Source organism: Mandrillus leucophaeus, unplaced genomic scaffold (genome assembly GCF_000951045.1).
Source record: "Mandrillus leucophaeus isolate KB7577 unplaced genomic scaffold, Mleu.le_1.0 Scaffold297, whole genome shotgun sequence".
In the NCBI taxonomy this organism is placed as follows: Eukaryota; Metazoa; Chordata; class Mammalia; order Primates; family Cercopithecidae; genus Mandrillus; species Mandrillus leucophaeus.
Window position 1 is genome coordinate 2,265,501 of NW_012103109.1, and position 5,077 is coordinate 2,270,577.

At 46.1% G+C, this 5,077-nt stretch overlaps 1 long non-coding RNA gene across 1 annotated transcript in view; it reads right to left on the reverse strand.

Annotated features, from left to right (window-relative positions):
• LOC105544065 overlaps positions 1-4,824 on the reverse strand; it is an 11,843-nt gene extending 7,019 nt beyond the window's left edge. The window contains exon 1 of the long non-coding RNA XR_001006711.1: positions 4,389-4,824. This is a non-coding gene — a long non-coding RNA (uncharacterized LOC105544065). The remainder of the gene's footprint in view (positions 1-4,388) is intronic.
• Between the last annotated feature and the right edge of the window lie 253 nt (positions 4,825-5,077).

The window sequence follows — 5,077 nt, forward strand, 5'->3', positions numbered from 1 at the left end:
GTCTCACTTTTAGGCATGAGCCACCATACTTGGCCAAAAGTAAAATTTAAAAACTCAAAAGGAAAAACTAATCTATGGGAACATAAACAAGACACTATTAAGATTAGCATCAGAAGTGAAGGTGGAGAATTAAGTAAGGGGTAAATGGATAAGGAACAGTAGTGGGAGGGGGACTTTCACAGCGTTGCTTTTAATATTTTTTCAGTGACTGCATTACATACTCAAAGCACTAAACATATAATTTTTTTAAAAATTTAAGTTCTTCCTGGTATTGAGCCAAAAATCTATCCTACAACTACCTGTGTTGAACAAATCAAATTGCTTCTTAAAGTGCCAGTCCTTTAATATTTTGAGGATATTCTGCTCCCTCTGAGCTTCCTCTTTAGCTCTCCACCCCTTGTACTAATGCGGGCACTAACTACAGCAGGTGGGGTGTCTGAGTCTGTGGGCTCTCTGGGGGATGTTTGCCATTTGGGAATATCCAACATCTACCCACCCTTCCCCCACTCAGCCCCTAAAGCATTCTACCTCTCCTTTGCAGAATCTCACACTGAGCACAATCTCTGCGGGAGGACGTCCTAGCTTCCCACTAAGAAACCAGGACGTCCAAATGGCTCCTCCCTCTGTCTATGCTGGTCCAATCAGGAGGCAAGGATGTGACTCAACCAATCAACTCGCTCTTCCTAAGTGTTGCCTGTTAGAGCCAGGTACGTGGAGGTCATATTTATTCTAGCAGTGGCGGCTCAGGCTATTTGGACTGGACAACCCTTATGCTCTCTCCCTTGTTGGGGCACCTGCCACCCAGTCCTCCAGAGCTCCTTGGTTCTCACTCATTTTCCAATCTTGTTCTTCCAACCTCCATCAATTCTGTAAGTCCTAAAGGTCTTCAAATAAGTTATCTTCACTTAAACTAACCAGAGCCAGTTTTTGTAGTTTATGAGCAAGAATTCTGACTGCTAAAAAGCTCCCATTTACATATGACTTTAGGAGATGTGACAAATTGTATTTCGCAGCATGGCCTCAATAATGTCTTCCATCCACATGCTGGCCAACAATGTTACTTTGCTATTCCTTCCAAGGAGAAGTGAGCTCTATGTGCCCTCCTCTCGAATCTGGTTTCCACAAGTAAGTATGGCAGAAGTGATGGTGAGACAGCCAGGTAGGAAGGGCTCCCCAGAAAAAGCTCCAACCAGCCTTGGCACTGGGTGGAGCCACAGAAGTTCACACCCTTTGCAGCAGGGAGGAGTCAGGCTCTCCTCTTCCTGTGCGGAACCTGGGATTCAAATGGTGGGGACGGGAAGTGCTCTAACGGAGGGACTCTGGCCTTGCGAGACGGACAAGGACCCCATCTTTAACTGAACTAAGGAAAAGTCCTGCAACAATGGTATGTAACTTTTGAGACTAGGTCATAAAAAGTCATGCAGTTTTTGCTTGGTCTCCTTGAGTTGCTTGCTCCTGGGGAAAGTCAGCCTCCATGTAACAAATCCAACTAGCCAAGACTGTCATGTCGAAGAGGCACATGCAAGTGGTCTGGTTGACAGTCCCAAATGGTGTCCTCTGCCAACAGTCAGCATCATTTGCCAGGGGTGAGTGAGTCATCTTGGACACCCAGCCCATTTGAGCCTTCAGATAATGACAGCACCATCTAGTATCTGACCATAACTACATGAGAAATCCCCAGCAAGACCTGCCCAGAGGAGCCTCCCAAATTTCTGGCCCACAAAATCATGAGCAAAAAGCCTATTGCTTCAAGCAGGTATGTTTGGGGATCATTTGTTATGCAGCAATAGAAACTACAACATTAGGCGGGGCATGGTGGCTCAGGCTGTAATCCCAGCACTTTGGGAGGCCAAGGCAGGCGGATCACGAGGTCAGGAGATCGAGACCATTCTGGCTAACATGGTGAAACCCATCTCTACTAAAAATACAAACAACAACAACAACAACACACACACACACAAAAAACAGCTGGGCACCTGTAGTCCCAGGTACTTGGGAGGCTGAGGCAGGAGAATAGTGTGAACCCGGGAGGCGGAGAGCTGAGATCATGCCACTACATTCCAGCCTGGGCAACAGAGTTTGACTCCGTCTCAAAAAAAAAAAAAAGAAACTAGAACATTAAAACTCTTGCTTTCTTATCTTGCCCCACAGAAAAGTACATATTCTCAGCAATCAGAAAGAGAACAGGATAAAAGGCAGGGAAAGCTAAGTTTATTGATTCCTACCACAGGACAGATACTTTACAATCCCACCTAGCATAACCCTCATGATTCTGTGAGTCGGGGACAATGTTTCTTTGTCAAAAAGAGAGCTGTAGAGTTCAGAGGGGACAAGGCTGTCAGATTGCAGAGGTGGTGCTCTTTCTGCTGGAGCAAAATGTCCCAAAGTAAGACTGCAGAAGCAAGAGTCAGGCAAGAAAGTTTGATTTCACAACATGGTGTTTTTAGGATAAAGCCCTCAGGAGCCATGGGATCCTTTTAAAGGATAAAATGTCTGTTTTGCTTCCCTCCTTCCTCCCCACAATTAGTCAAATGGCAGGTGGAATATGTAGTCTGTGAGGCAGAGCTGAGGAGTGACAACTTTCATAGAAACTTCCACTTACAACCAGGTATGCGGACTCATGCCCGTACTCCCAGCACTTCGGGAGGCCAAGGCAGGAAGATCACTTGAAGCCAGGAGTTTGAGATCAGCCTGGACAATATAGTGAGATTCTCTGTCTACAAAATATATATTTTTTAATTAACTGAGCATGATGGCACATGCCTGTAGTCCCAGCTACTTGGGAAGCTGAGGCGTGAGGATAGCTTGAGCCCAGGAGCTGGAGGCTGCAGTAAGATGTGATCACACTACTGCACTCTGCCTTGGGTGACAGAACAAGAGCCTGTCTCTAAATAAATAATTTTTATTTATTTATTTATTATTTAATTTTTTATTTATTTAAACAAGTAAATAATTTTTTTTTTAAAAAAAGAAGTGTTCACAGTGTTGCAGAGTGTTACAGAGAGGAAACTTCTAGAGTCTTCACACTTGTAAATCACTTCCTTTAGTTCTCAACTCATTGAAGACTTGAACTGAGCCCTCCAGGTGGTCAATTTTAAGACATATGAGGCATAGAAATGCCTTGGTGAGTTCCTATTATGGGCTAGATGGTATGTACACTATCCATGATCCTGCAAGAATGACATCACTATCTCCCATAGCAGATGGAGAAACAGTCACAGGTGATCAAGTTATTTGTACCAAATGTCACACAACTAGGAAGTACAAGCTAAAGAAGGGTCCCAGTGGAGCAGAGTATGGGGGAGTAGGTAGGCAGACAGGCAGTGCGGCCCCACTGGCACAGAGCCCCGAGACAAAGCCTCAGAAACACCAGTCCAGGATTCCTGCAACCTGCGGACCAGGGGGACATCTAGCAGAATGTGGGGTCCCCAGAGGACATAGAATCAAAGATGCTAGAGAGAGAACAATGTCCTCATCAACATGGAGCTGATGGAGCAGAACCCCCAAGGATAACTTTTCACATTCATTTACTCCCCAGCTAGCAGGGATTGTCTGATCCAACCCCTCAATTCTGACATATAAGGCAACTGAAGCCAGAAGGAAAAAGGGCCATGCCTGAGGTCCCCTAGCTTGCCAGAAACAGGGAAAGACAAAAGTTCCTATTCCTGATTCAGGGTCCAATGCTCTTTCAGAGGCACCTTCCTGCATTCTGAGATTAAACTCAGGCTTTAACTAGGGTGACCCTTTTAATTTATGATCCAAACCAGAATGAGAAGGGGCATTATTAATAATTACAACAGGATGGCAGGTGTGAACAGGATTGCCCTGTGCAAATGGGACACACAGTCGTTCTAGCATGGCATTCTAGAATGCCACCTACTTGCCCACCAGGAAAGCTTCTTCACAGCCTTATAGCTATGGACCTAACAACTCACCATCACCCTCCATGCCAGGTGAGGGACTGATGAACCAAGCAACCCTGAGGGTCTGGCTTTCTTAGGGGTCTTTAGGGAGCTCAGAACTGGCTGCTCCAACACTGGCCTCTGTCCCCACCTGGCACTGTGTATGCATAAACAGAGGCCCCATTTGTTCCCACCTATCAGGGGCAAGCTCCCTGCCAAGCCCAGTGGAACTCCCGTTTTAGGTGCTTGCCTCTGGATGATACCCACTGAACCAAAACTGTCCTCACCGTGAGACTGTGAATGTGGGGCCCTCCTATGGAGCTCCAGGACCGTGGAAGAAGGCCCCTGCTGGCTTGGTAGCCAGGTCACGGCAGAAACTATGAGGATGTGAGAAGCACACCAAGTGGCATAAACTAGTTGTGCTGTTTCTTCCCCCTCCTTCACTCCTCGGTACCCCCCAGTAGTCATCAGCTCCTGAAACTTTACCTTACACACACAGCTGGGGATCTTGTTAAACTGTAGATTCTGATTTAGGAGACCTACAGTGGAGCCTGAGATGCTGGATTTCTCACAACTCCCAGGTGATGCCAATGCTGCTGGCCCAGAGGTCACTTGGAATAGTAACTCTCCTATACCATCCTGCTCAATCTCTTCAGAGCAGTAATCATAACTTGTCATTGCTTTCTTATGTGGTCGTTACTGATTGCGGCAGATTGTTGCAGTACAGCCCTGATAATCACAGGCTTCAAAAGCACATGTGTGTTGGGCTTGTCCTCTTGGAACCCTGCTGCTGAGTGAAGAGTCCCCGCTAGCCTGCTGGCGGCCCCTGGCTCAGTCAACTGCCAACATCAATGGCCAGACCTAGGAGTGAGACCATTTAGATCATCCAGCTCCAATTGCAGCCACATGAATTAGTCCAGAAGAATCACCCAGCTGAGCCCAGCCCAAATTGCTGACCCATACAATGGTGAACACATAAAATGGTCATTGTTTAGGTCACTAAGTTTTGGAGTGGTTTGTTACATGGCAATAGATAAAACTGATACACTGCTTTAATGTCTCTGTTAGGGGTGGGACTAGATTTGTTTTATTTGGTACGTTACACCCGGTGTTTTGAATTGATGAAAAAATGAACTAACCTGGACCCGTCTGATTCTAAAATCTAAGAGTTTCTG